Raw genomic sequence first — 22,500 nt, forward strand, 5'->3', positions numbered from 1 at the left:
TTCTGGAAGGCAGGTCAGCTTCATGCCTGGGGGATGGGGGCGTCCCTGCTCAGCACCTGTTGTGGCAGCCAATCCTATGCAGGCCCCGTCCAGACCCCTTCCAGGAGCGCCTCCAGCCTCTGGCCATGCCCCGCCAGTCTCATCCTTCATTTTTCAGGTCTTGGCACCCAGCAGGCCTGACACCTGCTGCTTTCTGGTGGGCGTGCAGGGTGGGGGGGGTTCACTTGCTTCTGCTTCTCTGGAAGAACATGGGGGCTTTTCATTGTGACCCAGTGGCTGCTGCTACAAGCTCAGGGGCCCCCTGTTCAGCCCCCCACTCTCTGAGGGGGCACTGTCATTGTTTCTTCTGATGGGTGAGGAACTGGCCCCCAGGTATCACTCTGGCTGCCGGGACACTCCTCAGGGTGTCTCACTGTCATTTCCCTTTCTTTTGGTCCAGGATCCCCAGGATCTTTTGGGATCCTGGGGGTTGTGCCACACGTAGTGGTGCTCAGGAGCTATTCCTGGCTTCATGTTCAGGGGCCACCCCAGGGACCCTCTGCAGTATGGGTTTGAACCTTTGTCATGGCCATAGCTGCCTTCCCTTCTGCACTCTTTCTCCAGGTCTGGGGTCTTTGAGGGCTCCCATCCATGCGGGCTAGCCCTCTCTGGCAGAATTTGTGGGGCTCCCTGGAGTGCAGTGGAAATTTCTTGGAGTTGGATGTCACATGGCCAGTGCCCTGCTCTGCCCTGCCCAGCTCGTGGTGACCTTCCTGTTCTGGCACCCCTGGCTTTCCACTTGACCTGTAAATGCAGCTCCCAAGCTGTGAGGAGGGTGAAGCCCTGAGACCCTGGGGCCTGAGCCTCACTGTCTGTCTGTCCCCCACCTGGCTTTCCCTCCAGTTCCAGGGCCAAGAACCATTTTAGAGCGGAAGCGTGAGGCTGCCAGGTATTGCTGTGTGACACCAGCCTCTTGTTTCATCACTTATCCCACTTTCCCCTCTTCAGCAACTTTCCCACTTCTCAGGCGTTCATGCTTTGCTCAGACCCTTATAGTAGTTGTTGCTGTTGTTTTTGAGTCATTCCCAGCGCCATTTGGGGATTGCTCTTGGCCTGAGTCATTCCTGGAGGTGCTCTTGGAATCTTCTGCAGTGCTGGGGGTGTGTGGGACTGGGGTCAACCATGTGCAGGTGTCCTGAACTGTCTCATGACCCTTAACAGTGAGAAAATGCCCCAACATAGCACGTGACATTCACCCTCATGATCAAGCAGTGCTGTGAATGCTGCAACGTGCCTTCACTTGACCTCATCCGTTTCTAGAACTCTCCATTTTGAAACACTCGACTTGGTCTAGTTAAGCACTAAGCTCCACTGCCCATCCCATCTGCTTCCTGTGTCTGGGGGATATAGGACCTCTGGGGACCTTCTGCAAGTAGTTAGTTGACCCCTAGCTACAGGTACATTTCACTCACCAAACTCCAGCTACCTGAGTCCTGAGCCAAGAGGGTTCTCCGCCCCCAGGGAAAAATGTGGGAGAAGCCACAGCTTCCAGTTGTGGCTGTGAGAGTTGGGAGTCACCGGGTCACACCCGTGGGCTTGGCCTGTCTCAATTTCTCTCTGGAACCCTCTCCTCCCTGTGAAGAAGGGGCCAAGTATCCAGCTCCAAACCACCCTCCAATACTGGAGAAAGGGGCCTGAGTCTCAGGGGTCAGGGAGGTACAGTGGAGAGGGGACCGAGCAGGGTGGGGTTTGAGCATTCCACACTGCTACCCCAACCCTAAAGAAACTGGACCGAGACCACAGGAATTAGGGGGGTTCTTAGCACCCTGTGGTGCCCTGCCATGCCCCATAGCTGTTTCCTGAGCTCCTCCAGCAGGAAATGCTCTTGGAGCGGGGCTTGGGGACCCATGTGTGGGGCTTAGGGGCCCAGTGTGTGGGTTCGGGGGCATATATGCCTGTGCTCTCTAATGGCCTACTGTTTTCACGGAGTGGCCATCAGTCACCTTCTCCCACACTGACAGGATCTGTGTTTGTTTGTTGGACACTGCCCTCTGGGTGTTTCGAGGGTAACTTTGACACATTCCTTTTTCTGTCTCATTGGCTTTCCTTTACACGTAACTTGTGCCAAGCAGCATCTAGCTTAGAGTAGTGGGGTCATTTCGCTACAACATCAGGCTTGTTTCTTTCTTTTTTCTTTTTTCCCTTAGGTTTTTGAGCCATGTTCAGTGATGCTCAAGGCTAACTCCTGGCTCTGAGCTCCGTACTCTTGGAGGTACTTGGGGGACCCTATGGGATTCTGGGGGTCAAATCTGGTTGGGCCATAGCAAGGCAAGTGCCCTCCCCACTGTGCTGTGGCTCTGGCCAAGTCAGGTCCCTTTTTGACATCACCTTCTCATGGCCCTTCTCCAGGGTACCAGTTCTGTTGAGCGGATGAGTGCAAAGCTTCTTAACTTCATCTCTGAAATCTAGGTGGATGGCCAGGGTGAGGCCACAGTGCCAAGGTCATGCCAAGTAGGTGTGGGCCCAGACCCTGGCACAGCCCAGCCTTCAGAATAGGTACCCCCTATTTTTGTCATCCTAGAGTCTCCTGGAGCCCTTCTTGGAAGGACACATACCACTTAGTCAAGCTTGACTTGTGTTTCCCAGCTTGCAGATATTTCTAGTAGAGACCTCTCCTGTTTGGGGAGACCTCAGCTCCCAGAGTTCTGGGGCCATCCACCCATGATAAGACCATGTATAGGTTTTGGACACACTGTAAACACTGTGAACTTTTGGGTTTGCTTAAGTAACCCAGGGAGTCGCTGGCTCTGTGGCATGTTCTGTGATGGTCTTTGGGGAAAGTGTGGCCTGCCAGGTGCCATGGTGGCTATGCGGACTCAAGGTGGGGGCTCTGGCTGGGCCTGTGAGAGTGAAGGTCTTCATAGTTGGTCCCTACCCCATCCTGCAGTGCACAGACCCGGTGTGGGCTCACATCACTTGGAATCGGAGCCGATCTGAAATCAGCCTGGGCAGCAGCCCTTGGGAGCCTAGATCTGCCACACCCTGGCTTCCCTTGCCTCACTCAGGGGTGTATGGAGTGTGACTGTGTCAGCGATATCCCACTCCCTAGGGGCCCTGGTAATACCCGTGGCCAGCCCTAAGCAGCTTCCTTTCTGGGCTTAGAGCCGAGATCGGAAGCTCACCAGCCTCCGATGCTGGCAGGCAGGTTTGTGGGCCCCATAGAGATGCCCTCACCTCGACTTGGCACCCAGAACTGCACAGGCACCTAGTGGAAGGTGGCAGAGCCCCTGCAGGGTGAGGAAGCCACTGGACCACTCACCTGTCACAGGTACCGAGGAATCAGTCAGGTGCCACAGTCAGGCAGCCATGGTGCCAAGTTTTGTTCCAAGAACACAAGGTTGGGGAGAGTTTGGATTCTTCCCTCTCTTCCTCTGTCCTTCCCTCCCTCCTTCCCCCTCCTTCCCTCCCTTCCTCCTCCCTTCCTCCTCCCTTCCTTCCTTCCTTCTTTCCTTCCTTCCTTCCTTCCTTCCTTCCTTCCTTCCTTCCTTCCTTCCTTCCTTCCTTCCTTCCTTCCTTCTTTCCTTCCTTCTTTCCTTCCTTCCTTCCTTCCTTCCTTCCTTCCTTCCTTCCTTCCTTCCTTCCTTCCTTCCTTCCTTCCTTCCTTCCTTCCTTCCTTCCTTAGCAGCGGGATACCCTACTTCCACTCGTTCTGCAGTCAGGAAGGGGCTGCAGTCCCTCCTCCCAGGGAGCACTAACCCCTGCTCTCTCCTCATACCAATCCTGTCTGTGCCCTCCGTGCTATCTCCCTGTGTCATTTGGGGCCCCCCCGCCCGTGATCTTGCTGTGCTCTCTCCCCTCTGATATCCTTCCACACGTGTGTGTTCCAAGGTCCCCCATGACTGCCTGAAGCTGGGTGAACAGACCTGTGTCCACTCTGCATATCCTCTCCATGCCCCTCCTATTGGTGGGTGACACTGCAGTGGCACATGGTCATGGGAGAAAAGTGAGAGTTAATGCCACAGTTGAACTGTGTCCCGGGATATAGGTGACGTGAACACATTCTGTCTTGGTGTCTCCGATATAAAACACCTCAGACTGTGAGTAGCCTCAGAAAGCTAAACCATGGGGCAGGGCAGGGTCAAGGAGCCCCCCATGTTGTCTCATTCACCTTTGGGAGCTGCACATCATGAATCTAAGCCAGCCTTAGCTCCTACTGTGGTTTCCACAGTCCAGAGATGCCTGGGCTGGCTTTGGGTGGTCCAAGATCTGGCGCTGCCCCTGCTACAACCTCCCAACCCCCCGCCCAAAACAAACCCAAAATAAAACATGTGCTTCTAGGCATTTATAAGGCTCTGTCTGACACCCAAACAGCTGAGAATCAACTGGAAAAGAACCTTAACAGATGCATGGCTGTTGTTTTCACTCACCGTGATTTACAGCTTCAGTTCCTTCGATGAGGGGATTTCACACATGTAGCCTTCCGGCACAACCTCCCCCAACAGTGTCTGCTCCTATCCCCCGTCTCAGATCACCCTTCAGTTCTCTCACTGCTATGATCAGGACATGTTCTTGGATTCCATTGTTTCTTGACTGTGTTTCTCTATACCCCACATAGAAGAGCTTTTTCACTCACTTTTTCTCTCTTTCTCTCTCTTCTCTCCTCTCCTCTCCTCTCCTCTCCTCTCCTCTCCTCTCCTCTCCTCTCCTCTCCTCTCCTCTCCTCTCCTCTCCTCTCCTCTCCTCTCCTCTCCTCTCCTCTCCTCTCCTCTCCTCCTCTCCTCTCCTCTCCTCTCCTCTCCTCTCCTCTCCTCTTCCTCTCCTCTCCTCTCCTCTCCTCTCCTCTCCTCTCCTCTCCTCCTCTCCTCTCCTCTCCTCTCCTCTCCTCTCCTCTCCTCCTCTCCTCTCCTCTCCTCTCCTCTCCTCTCCTCTCCTCTCCTCTCCTCTCCTCCTCTCCTCTCCTCTCCTCTCCTCTCCTCTCCTCTCCTCTCCTCTCCTCTCCTCTCCTCTCCTCTCCTCTCCTCTCCTCTCCTCTCCTCCTTTCCTCTCCTCTCCTCCTCTCCTCTCTTCCACTCCTTTCCTCTCCTATCCTCTCCTATCCTATCCTCACCTCTCCTCTCCTCTCCTCTCCTCTCCTCTCCTCTCCTCTCCTCTCCTCTCCTCTCCTCTCCTCTCCTCTCCTCTCCTCTCCTCTCCTCTCCTCTCCTCTCCTCTCCTCTCCTCTCCTCTCCTCTCCTCTCCTCTCCTCTCCTCTCCTCTCCCTCTCCATTGTTGTAGTGGGACCACAGCTTCTTTCCTCATCTGTCCTCAGACACCCACAATGATTACAGACTTGGGCTTCTGTGAACAGTGCTGCAATGAACATGGACATGCAATTGTCTTTTCTAATTAGTTTTTGAGCTCTTGGGGTCGGTACCTAGAGAGAAATTGCTGGGTCAAATGGAAACTCAATTATTAGGAATTTTTTTGGGGGGGGAGTTGGTGTTTTGGTTTTGGGCTACACCCGGCAGCACTCAGGACTTACTTCTAGCTTAACGCTCAGAAATTACACCTGGTGGTGCTTTGGGCACCATATAGGATGCCAGAGATCGAAACTCAGGTCTGCTGCATGCAAGGCAAATGCCCTACCCACTGTGCTATCATTCCAACCCCTAGAGGTTTTTTTTTGTTTTCTTTGTTTTTGGTTTTTTTTGGGCCACACCCGGCAGTGCTCAGGGGTTACTCCCGGCTGTCTGCTCAGAAATAGCTCCTGGCAGGCACGGGAGACCACATGGGACACCGGGATTCGAACCAACCACCTTTGGTCCTGGGTCGGCTGCTTGCAAGGCAAACGCCGCTGTGCTATCTCTCCGGGCCCTGAGGTTTTTTTTTTCTTACTTTTTTTTTTTTTTGAGAAGTGGGTTTATTGTTTTCCAAAGAGATCAAACCAGCTGACCAGCAGTGGCTCAGGGTCCCTCTGTTCCCCATCCACCACCCCTCTGTTCCCCCAAAACAACCAGCATTGCTTGTTTTCAGCCTTTGTGACATGTATCCTTCTCATTGGTGTGAGGTGACTTCCCAGTGTTGTTGGGTTTGTTTTTTCCCCCACTGGTCAGTGATGTTGAGTGTTCATACACCTCCTGGACATAGGGCTATCTTCCTGGAGAAAGTTTCTGCTTAGCTCCTTTCCCCATTTTTTTTAGGGGGTTGTGGATTGTTTTGTTGTTTAGTTTTACCAGTCCATTCTCCAACTCAGAGATGGGCCTTTTGTGAGATGGGGGATGGAGCTATTTTTCTCCCAGTCTGTGGGATGGGTTTTATTTTCTGGTCACATTTTCTTTGGCATGGCCAATGGCATCGGGTCATTGAAATTGTTCTAGATTCAGTCACAAAGGATTTCTTCTGCCAATGACTTCCTCAGTGTGATATATGGATTCGGGTCTGACATTGAGGTCTTTGCTGCAATTGGGACTGACTTTTATGCATGGCATGAGGTAGAGTCTGAGTTTGTGCCAACATTTGATGGACTAGTTTTCCCAACACCACCTGTGATTGAATCTGTTCTTGTTCCACTTGGTACTTTTAACTCCTTTATCAAAGATCAGATGAGGGTCTGTCTCTGGGCCCTCAAATTTGGTTCATTGGGGGCCGGAGAGATAGCATGAAGGTAAGGCGTTTGCCTCTCATGCAGGAGGTCATCGGTTCGAATCCCGGCGTCCCATATGGTCCTCCCGTGCCTGCCAGGAGCAATTTCTGAGCCTGGAGCCAGGAATAATCCCTGAGCACTGCCGGGTGTGACCCAAAAAACACACACACACAAAAAAAAAAAAAAAAGGGGCCGGGCGGTGGCGCAAGAGGTAAGGTGCCTGCCTTGCCTGCGCTAGCCTTGGACGGACCACAGTTCGATCCCCCGGCGTCCCATATGGTCCCCCAAGCCAGGAGCAACTTCTGAGCGCATAGCCAGGAGTAACCCCTGAGCGTTACCGGGTGTGGCCCAAAAACCAAAAAAAAAAAAAAAATTTGGTTCATTGTCCTAAAAATCTATTTTTTTTATTTTGGGGTCACACCTGGAGGTACTCAGGGGTTACTCCTGGCTCTTCACTCAAGGGTAATTCCTGGTAGTGTTTAAGGGACCATATGGGATGCCAGGGATTGAACTCATGTTGGCAGTGTACAAGGCCTGCTGTACCTCTGGCCTCCACTGTCTTGATTACTATAGATTTAACTTAAAGTCTCCCATCTTCTTTTTTGTTTGTTTGTTTTGTTATTTATTTGTTTGTTATTTTGGGGGGCCACAACCAATGCTGCTCAGGGATTACTCCTGGCTCTGTACTCAGAAATTACTCCTGGCTGACTTAGGGGACCATGTGGGATGCTGGGGATCGAACTTGAGTTCATTTCAGGTAACCATGTACAAGGCAAATGCCCTACCTCTGTGCTATCACTCCAGCCCCATCTTTTTCTTAGAATTGCTTTGGGGGGTTTTACTACTCCAGATTAATTTCAACAGTGTTTTTGGTTTTTTTTTTTTATGTCCTTAAAAATTATCCTGGGTAAATTTACAGGGACTGCATTGAATCTGTGCAGTGATTTGGGTGGTAGTATCATTTTTGTTTTTCTTGTTTTCAGGGCCACACCTGGCAGTACTCAGGAGTTACTCCTGGTGGTGCCTGGGGGAACATATGGGAAGCTGGGAATTAAACTCTGGTTGGTCTCTTCCCCTTTTCTACTGTAATATTGTTCTGACCCTGAGCATTGTCATTTTGGCAAAGTTAATCCTTCTTATCCATTAGCAGGATATGTGTTTCTATATCTGTAAGCCTGAGACTTTATTTTAGTTTTGATTTATAGCTTTTCTTCTATGTCTTTAATTTTTATTTGTTTGTTTGTTTTGGGCTTTGGGGCTACACCCAGTAGCGCTCAGGTTAATCCTGGTTCTGCACTCAGAAATCACTCCTGGAAGGATTGGGGGACCCTCTGAGATGCCAGGGATTGAACCCAGGTCAGTCCTGGGTCAGCCACATTGCAAAGCAAATGCCCTACCATTGTGCTATAGCCCTTATATGTCTTTTTTTGTTTGTTTCTTGGGCTAAACCCACTGATGCTCAGGGGTTACTCCTGGCTGTGTGCTTAGAAATCGCTTCTGGCTTGGGAGACCATATGGGACGCTGGGGATCAAACCACGGTCTGTCCTAGGTCAGCCATGTGCAAGGCAAATAATGCCCTACCACTGTGCCACCTCTCCGGCTCCCCTTATATATCTTTTTTACCTTTTTAGTGAAGTTGATTTCTAGCTATTTGGGTTTTATAACGTGCATTCGTGAATGGAGAGTGGTGATTCTAAATGACTTTTTTTTTTTTTTGCTTTTTGGGCCACACCCAATGATACTCAGGAGTTACTCCTGGCTCTGCACTCAGAAATCTCTCCTGACTTGGGGGACCATATGGGATGCCGGAGGATCAAACTGCAGTCTGTCCTAGGTTAACTGCGTGCAAGGCAAACACCCTACCACTTGTGCCATTGCTCCAGTCCCTCTAAATGACTTTGTATCCTATTGTTTGCATATGAAAATGACAGACTTGTGCAAGTTGATTTTGTAGCCTGAATGGTAAAGTGTTATTGTAGGCTTTATTATTTTTAGGAGGTTTTTTTTGGTAGCCTGTGACCTCAAGTCTATGATCTCAAACCTTAGGGTTTTCTAGACACTGCCACGTGTTGTCTACAAATCATAATGGTTTGCTTCTTTCTCTCCACTGTAACTGCGCTTTGAAGCCTTCAGTGCCATACTGAATGGTGGTGGTGGGAATGGGTAACCTGGTCTTGTACCTAAGACTTTTATTTTCTCTGTTGGTTACTGACATTAGCTGTGGGTTTCCGGGAAAGGGTTTCAGCTATATTGAGGTCAATTTTTTCTACTCTGTTTTTGTTGTGGTGATGGTGGCTCTGGTTGTGGTTGGTTTGGGCCACACCTGACAGTGTCAGGGCTTACTCTTGCCTCTCTTTTTTTTTTTGTTTTTGTTTTTGTTTTTTTTTGTTTTTGGGTCACACCCGGCAGTGCTCAGGGGTTATTCCTGGCTCCAGGCTCAGAAATTGCTCCTGGCAGGCACAGGGGACCATATGGGGCGCCGGGATTTGAACCGATGACCTCCTGCATGAAAGGCAAATGCCTTACCTCCATGCTATCTCTCCGGCCCCACTCTTGCCTCTCTTTTCAGGCATCTTTCCTGGCAGGACTTATGGTATCCCATGCTGGGCATTGAACCTGGGCCCCTTTTCATGCAGGGTCAGCATGTAACTCACTGTGCTATCTCTCTGGCTCCTGTACCCCCATTTTATTGATTTCTTTTTTTATAATGAAGGGGTGCTGGAACTTGTCAGATGCTTTCTCTGCCTCTTTCGGCCTGGTCCAATGCTGGAGCTTCAACTTGGACCTGAATGTGTAGACTTAGGACTCCCTTCAGCCAATTTCTTCATTGATTTACAGTAACTGAAAACAGTTCCCGCCAGGATCTATTTGGGGTATCCCCTGGAGGCCCCCCCAGTTCCATGGAGATCCCCCTCATCCGATGTGGTGGGCACACTCTGAGCTCCTGAGTCCCAGTGCCCAGAGTGGAGGGTGCTTGGGGCCAGGCAGGGAACAGGGCTGGGGTGTAGGCTGCTTCCCTGCAGGGCCTCTGAGTTGCTCAAGGGTCAGAGGACTAAAGCAAGGTTCGGCCAGAGCCTCAAATAGTTGGTTTGGTGTCTGGGTAACAGCGTCTCAGCTACCAACTGCTTTGTTCCACTTTGCTTTTGTGCAGCTAAACCATCTTGCCTGGCTGTGAGCAGGCAGCGAACAGAGACGTTGTCTCCTAGGGGGGAATCACTGGCACTTTGGATCTGGCAGCAGGTTGGGCATGCAGCCCAGCTTGCGTCTCCTCTTCTCCTCCGCCAAAAATCTGTTTCCCCCAGCTCTGCTATAAGTCCCGGAGACACTGCCCCTGGCATTGCCTTGCCCAGCTTGGCAGAACTTCGAGGTGCCTGTCTTCCCTCGAGGTGGGAAGGCAACCGGTCCAGGCTGTGGTTCCCAGCAGACAGATCCCTGAGGGGACAGCTGACCTCCTCTTTCATCTGGGGGCTTCCTGAGTCCTGAGCATGTCAATTCTGGCACTCTGGGTACAAGAGATGCACCCTGTCTGCAGGCAAAAATAGTCACTGTGGATCCCTTGATTTTAGAGTCTTGAAAAACCCTCAAAGCAAAAAGTCACAGGCTCTAGCACATGCATTTACATGGTTTATTTTATTTCTGGGGACTGGAGGAGCTGCGGGAGGTTGTAAATAAGGCCACATGGTAGTCTATGGGGGTTGTTTCAGAGTTAAAAGTACAGAGATGGGAGACGGCTGTGAACTGTGCGGCTGTGAATTAGAAGGAAGAGTGAGCTCAGGCCTCAGCCCCCGGCCAGTCATGGTGACCCTATGGGGGATGCATTTTCCTCACCCCATCCCCCCACAAAAAAAAACACTGAAGAATGGAAGAGGATAGAAGGTTCCGGCTGCAGTTTTCATGGCAACCTAGAGATGGAAGGACCCAGGAGGACTCAGGGCTAGCTTGGATCTTTAACAAACACAAAAATGAGATGAGGGACCAGAGAGACAGTCCAATGGGGAGGGCTTTTGCCTTGAAGGTGGCCCTCCTGGTTTGATCTCTGGCATTCCAAAGGGTCCTCCAAGGTCACCGGGAGTGATTCCTGAGTGCAGAGCCAGGAGCAACCCCTGAGCACTGCCAAAACAAAAAAATAGAATAAGAAGAGCAAAAAGGAAACCAATAGGATCAATTAAGCATTAAAACACTTAATGGCAGGCCGGAGAGATAGCATGGAGGTTAGGCGTTTGCCTTTCATGCAGGAGGTCATCGATTCGAATCCCGGTGTCCCATATGGTCCCCCGTGCCTGCCAGGAGCAATTTCTGAGCCTGGAGCCAGGAATAACCCCTGAGCACTGCCGGGTGTGACCCAAAAACCACAAAAAAAAAAAACACTTAATGGCTAGGCCAGAGTGATAGCACAGTGGTAAGGTATTTGCCTTGCATGCTTGCCAACCCGGGAGGAACCCAGGTTTGATCCCCAGCATTCCATATGGTTCTCATGCCTGCCAGGAATGAATACAGAGCTAGGAGTAACCCCTGAGCGTCACCAGGTGTGGCCCAAAAACCAAAAATAAAAACAAAAACAAAACTTAATGGTTTACATTGTTAAACATTTTTTAATATCTTTATTTAAACACTTTGATTACAAACATGATTGTAGTTGGGTTTCAGTCATGTAAAGAACACCCCCCTTCACCAGCACAACATTCCCATCACCAATGTCCCAAATCTCCCTCCTCCCCACCCCACCTCCGTCTGTACTCGAGACAGGCTTTCTACTTCCCTCATTAATTTGTTAAACATTTTTAACATTTTAAAATTTTAATACTTTGTGGTAGGTCACAAAATTACCACAGAGGTCAGTGTGTGCCTTGTGTTTTCTGGAACAGGGCTTAGCTTATCACTCTGGGAGACTGAAGAGGTTTCCTCCAACCCCACCTCAACCCCGAGAGATAGGTGGCTCATGGCTGAGAGGTCCAGTTTGCAGTGGGCATGGCTGAGGCTTAGAGCACAGAGAGGGAGTCACCTCTTTAGAACATAGAGAACAGAGTCATCTCAGAGCACAGAGAACAGAGTCATCTGCTCAGAGAACAGAGACACCTGGGAGCATATAGTTAGGGAGCAGCAGTTAGGGACAGAGGGGACCTCCCTGTCCCCAGGGCCTTCCTGAAGCATCCAGGTGTCTCTGTGCTCCCACCTCTGGAACCCAAATATGAACGCTGGGAGCAGGGCCCGGAAGCCCCGTTCCTTACTGGGGGAGGGGGGGGGCGTTGCGGGGCGGAGCCTCTCAGCCCCCTACAGTCACTGCTTTGAGGTGCTGCTTTGAGGGGAAGGCTTGTTTTCCTGCTGTACACAATGCTTTTCTCTTGTCCGTGGAGTGGGGTGGCCTCGTGCCATTCTGGGCTCTCCCTGCCAGTGCTCTCTGGAAGGCGCTGGGACTGGAAGACACAGGAGACTCAGGGCATGTAGGAGACTCGCCAGCTGGCCTGTGATCCCAGGAGGAACATTCCAGACCTGGCCCTGGGTGAGAGGACTTTAAGAGGGCTTGGGAGAGTAGTCCGTACTTCCTTGGGGTCTGAGGAAGGAGGCTGGGGTGTTTCTGGGATGGGGATATTGTTAGATGAAACGTCTTGTACGGAGGGGGTACTGCAGGGGAGCCACTCCTAGGATCCAGCTGACCATGCACCCCAATCTGTTCCCCCTCCCCTTAAACATCCCTACCCACTCACCCCATCTCTCCCCAATGAGTCCCCAATCCCCCACTTCCCCCACATGAACCCCTTGTTCCCATTTTTGCTTAGAGGTTTTCCACTGACTCCCCAGGTTGACCCTCTGAGGTTGTTTTGGTGCCCTACTCCAGGGGTGCCCAGCAAGGGTGATGATTCAGGTCCCACCTACTACCTGGCCCTTAGGTGGGTAGGTTCTGTTCCATGGTCCAGCATCGCTTGCATCTCATTGGCAGGGCCACAGCTCAGAAGGGCATGTGCATGATTCAATTGGTGGGAAAGGGTGGAGGGTGAGTCCAGTCTCCATGGAGACTAGCCCAAGAATGGCAGCCTGGCAGGGTTTGTGCCTGGCAGAGAGGGGCTCTTCTCCTGAGTGAGGGTCCTCAAGATCCCGGCTCAAACTTGCCCATTTTCGAGGCAAGCTGACAGGACATCTGTGGTTTTTTTTTTTTTTTTTTTTTTGGTTTTTGGGCCACACCTGGCGATGCTCAGGGGTTACTCCTGGCTGTCTGCTCAGAAATAGCTCCTGGCAGGCTCGGGGGACCATATGGGACACCGGGATTCGAACCAACCACCTTTGGTCCTGGATCAGTTGCTTGCAAGGCAAATGCCGCTGTGCTATCCGGGCCCACACCTGTGGTTTTGACTCAAGTGGGGTTGTCCCTCACCTGCCCTTACCTGTCACAAGTCTGTCACAAGCCTGTTCTTTCAAGGAGTTGACCTCAGCAGGGACACAGTCATATGGATATACAAAACACCTGGATCTGTCTCAGATCCATGGCCCTGAGAATGTGCAGCCCTGCTGTGTCTCAGACATGCTCCCGCTGGGCAGCAGAAAAGGCCCCGGAGTCCTGGGCTGGGCACAGGCTCAGTCCTCACTGACCTGCAGCACCTCTAATGTGGGGCCCCCTTGCTGGGGTCTCTGGCCTCTGGCTGCCTCCAACCCAATCCCCAGCTCCACAGGTTGGTCCCGCTTAGCAGGTTTGTTTCCTGAAAGTCAGATGCAAATTGTAAGAGGAGGGGCCAGAGAATTAGCACAGCAGGGAGGGTGTTTGCCCTGCATCCCTGGCATTCCATAGGGACCCCTAAGCACAAGCATGCCAGGAGTAATTTCATAGGGCAGAGCCAGGGCAGACCCCTGAGCACCACTAGGTGTGGCCCAAAACAAATAAGAAAAACAAACGAAATCCAAAACAAAACAGGAAAGGCTGGGATTGTCCTCTGGTGGGACAAGTTCTGTTTAATTTTTGTTGAACAGAGCTTGAGCCCTGCCTGTCAGTGCTCAGGAGACCCTTTGGTGCTCAGGCCTGCTGTGTGCAGAACGTGTGTCCTGGCACTCTGAGCGTCGCTGCCCCATGACCGGTTTCTAACTGCCATGTGGGGCGGCTCCCAATGAGGATCTCTACCGGGCTTCTCCCTCCCCAGCCCTGCACCCAAGGGCAGAGGTGTGTGGTTTTTAGGTCTCTCCTGCACTTGCATGCTCTCCCCCACCACCACCAGGGGCCTGCATCACTGGAACTCTGTGGTCCAGCTGAGCCCACACCCAGCCCTCTTCAGGACACACTGGCTCCTCTGCATCTCTGCAACTTGCCACTGCAGCTTCAGAAACATCTCCAGGGTCTCGAGGCCGATGCAAGTTTTCTAAGATAATTTACCCCCTGAAAACAAGATCTTAGTGCAATCCGCTGCCTATTAGTGCTCTAGGCTCCCCCTCTCTCATATTGAGGGCTCAGGATTGGCGAGAAAACACTTGTATCAGCTTCATTTGTCTGTCTCAGCCTTGCAGGAAACACTCTGCTGTCTAGAGAGAAGCTCAGGGTTCTGGCTGCTGGGGAGAGGGTTCTCTGAAAGTAGGAGTGCTTGCTGCATTGGTGGCAGGGACAGTTTGACCCTCAGCACCACATGACCCCCAAAATACTAGGGGTGTGGCTCCAGGGGTCCCCCAGAGCACCAGAAATTCAGACCCTCAGTGCCAGGCCAGAAATTCCCAGAAACAATCCTGCTCTTTCCTCCATTGTATCGAGGGGTGTCCAGGCCAGACCCTCACAGGCGTGTCTTGCTCTGGCACAAACCAGCCATGTCCGTCACCATTTGGCCCACAGAACGTTCAGGTGGGTTCTGCTCATGGGAGCATCCTCCACATGCACTGAAGGCCTCCTGGCGAGGGAGCCAGAGCATGGTGCCTCTGTATCATGTTTAGCTGAGAACCAGACCATGTCCCTGATCTCTAACACTCTGGGCTCCAGCCAACACAACTGTGGCGCTGGATGGTCCTTTCTTGGACCCCTTTACACTTTTTTAATTTACTCTTTTTTAATTTTTTTGGAGGGGCCATACCCAGCAATGCCCAGGGGTTCCTCCAGCTCTCAGGAATCACTTCCGGCAGGCTTGGGGGAACCCTATGGGATCTGGGGAATTGAACCTGGGTTGGCTTTGTGCAAGGCAAATGCCTTCCCTGCTATGCAATCACTCTGGCTTCAGTTCTGGTGTTCTGAGGTATTCTAAGCGTCTTTAGCAGTCCTAGTACATAGGCTGGGGTGTCCAGGGCCTGTGGTCTTCATTTCTTTAATGACACACAGCCTTGAGCTTCTTCCCAGTTGCCTGGGTACATCTTTGGAGAATGTACAGTCAAGTCTGCGTCCATTTCCCATGGGGACTTGGGTCGCACTTATTGAACATGATGGTCAAGGTTTTGCATAGAAAACCTGTGTGTGCTGTGTCCAACCTGCTACTCCACCAATGCCTGGGTCCCCACAAGGCTTTCTCTCGGGGGTTTAGACTGAGAAGTGGGTCATCTTCTGTCCAGCCTCCATTCTTAGCATTCATGTTCCTCATCAGCTTCTCGTGGCATTAGAGCACAGATTGATGCAGTGTGTCTTGACTTTGGAAAATGCTCTTGTTCTCCTGTGCAAAATAGGCCTTTTAAATGCCTTTCTGAAAGGCAGGAGCTCCATGGCCCACTCATATTCTGAAGTCTCTTACAAACACGAAGTGCCATGGAATGAATGTTCCTTCGATACAAAAAATAAATAAACAGGTGCCAGTGAGCTGACTCAAAAGGGCCTGTCCTGGCGCAACTGCCCAGCTTCTAGCCCAGCTCCCCTACAGGTGTTGCCCCAAATACACACCTGTCACACCCTGCAATTCCCCTGAGATAAGGGCTGACACCTGCACGAATCTCAGGCCATCGAAAGATTCGAGGATCAAATATCTGCAAGTCCCCATCTTCCTCCTCATATACCTCAACTGTGTCCCCATGTTTATGTCCTATGAAGGCAATTGTGCAGGAATCACCCCCACATTCTGGCTGCCTCTGGGACTTGGTCTCCATCCCACAGCAGACCAAGTGAGTCAGAGCCAGTGTTTTAACCCCCGAGTTATATCTGTTATGTAGATGGGCGGGCGGATGACCAGACTCTGGCAGCTGTACTGTGGCTTCTGACTATTCAAATTATAAGCTGCTTAGACCATTCTTGTCTCCACAGTTCCTCTTGAGGCAAAAGGGGCAAAGTTGGGACGGTTAGATCCAAATGGGAATATGTTGGTTAGCGCTTCCAAAAGCAGGGTGTGACACCCCACACAGCACAGCAGCGCTCCAAGCTCTCAACACTCAGTTTGAATGTGTTTGTTTGATACTGGCACCGGCTGATGATGCTGGCTCATCCCGGGGCTGAGTCTTTCCTTCCCAGTCTTCTGGAAGAGTCCACACAAATTCATGCCTTTGGTCCTGAAGCAGATGGCAGCTGCCCCAGTGATCTGATCTGGGCTCTTTCCTGAGGGCCAGAATGTGTCTGAGCAGGGCCCAATGCACCAGGGCCTTTCCCAGTGATTTGTAGCCAGTTGTGGGAGCTTGAGGTTCTGGTTGGTCCTTGCTGTCCCAGGGATCTGCAGGACACCTAGGAGTGTCCAGGTGCTCCCATGTCTGCACCCAGTAGTGTTGTGGGGGGGATGTGATACCAGAGCTAGAACTAGGATCTGTCACTACATGCAGAACATGTCCCCTGGCCCCTGGACCATCTTCCTGGTGCCCTTAATCCTTTTATTTAGGGAGGGAGATGTTCTAGGTTTTATTTTTCCTACCATCCCAAATCATTGCTACAGTAGAGACTACATATTGTACTATCCTTTACTTAATTTTTTTTTACTTTAACACGATGATTTATCAAGTCGTTCATAATAATAGTTGTTTCTGGCATTAAATGTTTCCACATCAATCCCAACCACCAGTGTGACCTTCCCTCCACCAGTGTCCCCAATCTCCTACCCACCAACCCAGTAACAAATTGACTTTAGATTGTTCCAACACAAATTGACTTTAGATTGTTTCATCACAGCTTAGATCAACAAAGAAATTTTGAATTAATCATCCTTTCTCTCCATGGTGTCACTAAAGTCAGTGTTTGAGGGTTTCCTGGGCTGTAGTTGGTGCTAACTGCACTTCTGTATTCCTGTTCAGGCTCCCTGAGGTGGGTGGGTTCCTATGGAACTTTCCCATTAGATTATCAGGGATTTTCCTGGGCTGACTTACTATAAGAGATTGAGAAGCCAGAGTAATAGTACAGCTGGTAGGGTGTTTGCCTTGCATGTGGCTGACCCAGATTCAATCCCCAATATCCTATATAGTCCCCTGAACCTGCCAGGAGTGATTTCTGAGCACAGAGACAGGAGTAACCCCTGAGTGCAGCTGGGTGTGGCCAAAAAAATAAAACAAACAAAAGGATATTGAGGTGTCTTGTGGCTGTGTGTGTGGTTCAGGATCTGTAGATCTGGAACAGATTTGGTGGCTTGGCAGTTTGATAAGGTGAAGTTATGGAGCTGGACCCTTTCTGTGGGAGGGTGTAGGGGATGGCGCTGGATTGCTGTGCTTTGTGCAGGTACTTGTCCTAAGTACCAACGAGGGAACTTCGAAGCCTTTCTTTCTCTAAATGATGGTTCTCACTCTGTTGCTCTATTTGTCACTGGGTATAGAACCTGGCACACTGGTGTTCCCTCTGAAATCCTGCTTTAAGCCTGGCTGGGAGGTCTCAGTCATAGCTGGAAGTGGGGCACGTTGGGGATTTGTGGCTCCGGTGCCTATAATGTCCTGGGTTTCCCTCTTGGGTCCTGGCTAGCCACTGCCTGAGTGTTATTGGGTATCCATTATGGTCCCTGCTGGCTACTATCCCTCTGCTAGGGAGGCACCATGCTCCTGCTCTGTAGGTGCTGTACATAGAGGTGGGGTATGCATTGACTCACACAGTAAGTTTGTCCATATTAACCTCCTAAATCCCTGCCTCATATACATATACCTGTGGGCTCAGGGCTCCTGAGTCAAGAGGTTCTGCACAGGTGTCTCTACCCATCAACCATGGTGGCAGTGGAAGTGTCCTGACAGGGCCTTAGGCATCTCCTGACAGGGCTGTGGGGGGGTCTCCTGACAAGGTCATGGGGTCTCCCAGGGGCACTCAGGGACAGAACTGTGGGCACCCCCTGCTCACCCACATCTGGGCCCTCTTGTGCCTTAGCAGAGCCCACCTACCCTCTACCCAATGGCTCCTTTGGGCCCCAGGATGTGTGTCATACCCATGATTCCTGGAAGATCACCCTTTCCTGCTGCCCTGCAGACAGGATACAGAACATGCAAAGATGTAGCAGCAGAACCTCAGACAGTCTCTGCATCCCTGCAAGGTGACCGTGGCTTGGGCAACAGGACCAGAATTCACATTTGTCCCTAAACTCCAGAAGGACTGGTTAGAACCATTTCTAAGGTTCAGGTCATGTGCCAGAGTCATGTGGTAATAGGTGACTGATCCAGGAACTGGATCCCAGAGTCATTTCCACACTGGTCAAAGTGTCAGAGCAGACAGAAATAGTAGGGTATCCCCCACCACACCATACAGGGACAGTGAAGGACCTCACCCACCACCCAATGACAGTGAGGAACCCTCCCCCACCACACAAGGACAGTGGGGGATCCCATCTACACTGGCAGTGCTGGGAGGCCCCTAGGATTCATTTTCTTTAGTCCATGAATGTGATTTGGTGTCCCTGTCATGGCTGAGGAGGGAGCAGTGGGGATAGAGCCTAAAAGCCTGGCCAGAATGGGTCCTGTGTTCAACCTCAGATCAGCATCTGCCCCTTCCTTACCAGGGTGGGAGGAGAGGGGGAGGCATTCCTGCAGGGACCTTTTAAGAGATGGTCCCTAATTCAGAAGCCCAGGGCCCCTCCCAGCTCTGTATGGGTCGTTAGGCAGGAAGTGCGTGCATTTCCCACCAGGAAAAGCTCCAGGAAGGATATCTGTTGTTGTTTTGTTTTGGGGCCACACCTTGCAGTGCTCAGGGGGTCATTCCTGGCTCTGAACTCAGAGACCACTTCTGGTGGGCTCAGGGGACCATATGGGATATCGGGATCAAATCCTTGTAGTGCTCTTACTTGGTCCCAGAGGGGACATTTGAAACCCCAGGGGAAGCCCTGGCCAAGGGCAGTTGGGCACGCACTGGAGCCAGCCCAAGTTTGAGCAGAGCACCCTCAGAGGAGCACTGTCCAGCTCAGGGACCCTGCGAGGCCAAGGTCACCCCGACCAGACCTGCTGGGCAGAAACCACTTCTAGTCCCCAGAATCCTGACCTCAGGACTCTGGATTCCGCCCAGAAAGGAAGGTCACTGGCTCTGGGTCCCGCCTGTCTGATTCTAAATACAGCCCTTTTTCTCCGTGGAAAGAGAAAGTGAAAACCCAGAGGTGAAATTCTCGAACTCTCTTTACAATAAGAACTGAATTCTGAAAATGGCCCAGCCTAGCCGTGAAGTGAGTCCTTATAACACAGACACTGATTTGGGCAAAGGTGCCTTCCTTGTGGGGTCACTAATTTGTTTTTTTGTTTATTGTCTGGATGTTTTTCTTGCTATACCAAAATAATAAATGCAGTTTATGGCTTCTTTAAATTTATATAATACTAACATTAATAGTAACATAACTATGAACTGCAAAAGCCTCAGTACATTTACCATCACCAAAAAGGGGGGGAGGTCAAAGAAACTTTAATTTTGAGAATGCACGGATGTTCTCATTAATGCAAAACTGACCCAGATGTCCAGTCAGTACCTGTCCCACCAAATACTTCTCACAACTCTAGAATAATTCCCCTTTGACAACTGTATACATATAGGATTTTCTAAATCCACACATGTTCTTTATTTTTCTGATTCATTTGGTGAATGGAGAATAGGCAGCTAGTCATAGTCAACATGCCTTCCCTTCCTATTTGACCAAAATTTGAAGCAATCACATCCACTACTAAGACTTGGCCTCTCCCTAAGAAGTCGCCAACTGAGAATTGACTTCAACAACTAGATCCAGTCCAGTGGCAACCCTGTATTGTGGATTTCCTCAGTAATGCACATGCCTTCTCGGTAGGTCAGTCCCCCAACAACAGGGGTTCCTGTGATTGGAGCCAGTGTAAGGTCAAATGCATCAATATCAAAACTCAGGTGGATTGGCCTTTATCTTTTACCAGTCAGATGGTTAAGAGTCTGTTCCATGACCGTTTGGATACCAAGTTGGTCTATATCTCTAATGGAAAAATACTGGATTTCGGGGTCAGAGAGATAGCATGGTGGCATGTTGAAGGACGGTGATTAGAATCCCGGCATCCCATATGCCCGCCTCCTCCCCCCCACCCAGCCTGTCAAGAGGATTTCTGAGCGTAACCCTGAGCGCTGCCAGGTGTGACCCAAAAACAACAAAAAAAAAATACTGGATATCATATTTTTTTAAGATAAAAAGCTCAGGAGGGCCCACATCTTTAAGACCAATATATATGATACTTGGGAATGATAAACAAGATTTGATCCAGGATAATCCTGGCAGTTGTGGCACTTTGTCCTTTAGTTCTTTGAGGAGAAACAAAACTGGCTGTCCATGAAGATTTCCAGATTTTTAGGTGGTGAGGGCTGTATTGATGTCATCCTGGGCATCAACCCAAATCACACAAAGGTCTTGGAAGTGCCAAGCATGGCCACTAATGGTACCAGTTGCCAGGCTGTGATCTCCTCCCACTGTTAAACAGCTATAGCTACCTGAGATAGCTCTACTAACAGCCTCAGCCAATTCCTGGTTGGCAAGGCCCACCGAGCGAGGATTTACTATCAGATTATTGTAGACATCATCTTTGGGAACTTATGTAAAATTCAAATCTAGCAAAATCTTTTATACGGCAGCCCAAATTAGACATCTTTTTATCAAGCCAGCTTCCAGTACAGCAGCTAAACTGTACCCCACTCCTTTTCTTTTCTGTCCCCATGAGAATGGGCTCCAATGATGGCCATCAAGTGCATGGACTTCTTCAGGGCAGAATGCATCTGTGTCCAGAGGAGACGTGAGAGGTTGCTCCGGAGAGACATGATGGGCAGCACAGGATGCCGGCAATCCTGTGACCGCTTGCTGCGGCGGCTGCCTTAAATGTGCCTGTTGTTTGGATTTTTGGCCACACCAGAGCTCTTAGGGCTTACTTTTGGCTCTACTCTCAGGAATCACTCCTGGCAGGCTTGGGGGTGGGGGTGGGGAATCCTATGGATGCCAGGGATCGAACCTGAAATGTCCTCCCCACTGTGCTATCGCTCCAGGCCCACATCACTATTTTTACTTGAAAATCACTGGTTGCCAAATGCTTCATCTAATCAGAGAACATGCTGACAATGTCTAATCCAGTGACTGGAATTGATTATTTGGGAAGGGGCGGAGGAGAGGGGGAGGGAAAAGGAAGGAGGGGAGTGAGAGAAAAAGAGAGGGAGACAGAAATGTATATACTCTTTTTTCTTGTCTAGATTTGTTTGGTGGGTTAGTTTGGGGGCCACACCTCCCAGTGCTCAGTCATTACTCCTGTCTCTGTGCTCAGAGATCACTCCTGGTGGTGCTCAGGGGACCATGTAGGATACCAGAAATGAAACCAAGGTGGGCCTCAGACAAGTACCCTCCATACTGTCCTATCACTCCAGCCCATGCATATCTGTCTTTCACTCCCAGTGTTGAAAGGCAGATCCTGCAGTGATGAGGTTGGACAGGTAAAGTCTTCCAGTTGGGCTTTTCTACCCAACACTTGACAGAAGGTGATAATGTTCTGGAGGCTGCATCTTTGAGCAGGCAGGCCTGAGCTGCTGCTGAGCCTTCCTTGGCTAGGGGCTCCAAGTTGGCCTCAGAGTGGCAGGTTATAAGGGAGAGTGAGTCAGTAAGGGAGGGAGTTGAGAACACAAAGTTGGGGACGAGGGAGGATTCAGGACAGGGCTGGAAGGCCCTGCTGCATGCCTAGCAATGAGTGAGTGACTGTCGCTCCTGTCTATTCGCTGAGGCTGACCCCACTTGGGTTGTCATAAAGTCACTATTCAACTCTCTAGGCTGCTCAGAAAAGCCCCAGAGATCAGAGACACACCAGGCAGCACGCCAGGGTCTTCAAGGGCCATGATAACATTATTAATATAACGCCAATTTTTTTTGCCAATTTCTAATTAGTGTTTGACATAATAATGTCTAGTGAGCACATACGAATGAATCTTGAAGAAAATATTAAACTTGAGGTGTGCGTGAGAGAGAGAGAGAGAGAGAGAGAGTAGGCCATGCCCAGCAGTGCTCAGTGCTCTGTGCTCATGGTTCACTCCTGGTGGGCTCCAGGGACCCTATGGGATGCCAGAGGGATTATCTGCATGAAAGACAAGCTCCTCCCCACTGTGCTATTGCTCTGGCTCCAGATAGACTAAATTTGAATTCACACTGGTAGTTTTTCTTTTCACCCCCTTTTTAGGGTGGGGGCAGACCCCCGTGGTACTTAGAGGACCATGCAGAGACAGGGCTCAAACCCAGGGCTCCTGCATGCATCCCAACCCTCTCAACCATCTCCCCCAAGCCCTTTGACCATGATTTTTTTCTACAGAGTTAATCAGGGTAATAAGAACACTGAGAAGACTATCAGTATCATTTAGATTCACTGTAGGAACAACTTTTTATTCTCTCATTTGGTTTGGGGCCCCACCCAGCAGTGCTCAGAGGCTAGTCCTGGCTCTGTGCTGAGGAGTGATCCCTGGATGTGATCAGGGGACTGGATGTTGGTGCCTGGCATAACCACATGCAAGATAAATGTCTCATCTCCTGAACTGTCTCTCCAGACTCCCAAGTACCTCTCCAGTGTTCCACGTGTTAAGTTGCTGCCCCAGGTAACAGAGAACCAG

The 22,500-nt window shown here is 50.6% G+C and overlaps 1 protein-coding gene and 1 pseudogene across 5 annotated transcripts in view; one reads left to right on the forward strand and one right to left on the reverse strand.

Annotated features, from left to right (window-relative positions):
- EML1 (EMAP like 1) overlaps positions 1-22,500 on the forward strand; it is a 669,910-nt gene that overhangs the window by 25,017 nt on the left and 622,393 nt on the right. Inside the window, exon 1 of one of the 5 annotated variants that reach the window (XM_049769789.1) lies at positions 11,946-12,102. The exons of the other annotated variants lie outside the window; for them this stretch is intronic. The gene's annotated coding sequence lies outside the window, so the exon portion shown is untranslated. Of the gene's footprint in view, positions 1-11,945; positions 12,103-22,500 lie in introns of those variants that run through there. 5 annotated transcript variants of the gene reach the window in all.
- Positions 19,474-20,682, reverse strand: LOC126003594 (arginase-2, mitochondrial-like; annotated as a pseudogene).

This window comes from Suncus etruscus, chromosome 3 (assembly GCF_024139225.1).
Source record: "Suncus etruscus isolate mSunEtr1 chromosome 3, mSunEtr1.pri.cur, whole genome shotgun sequence".
Taxonomy (NCBI): domain Eukaryota; kingdom Metazoa; phylum Chordata; class Mammalia; order Eulipotyphla; family Soricidae; genus Suncus; species Suncus etruscus.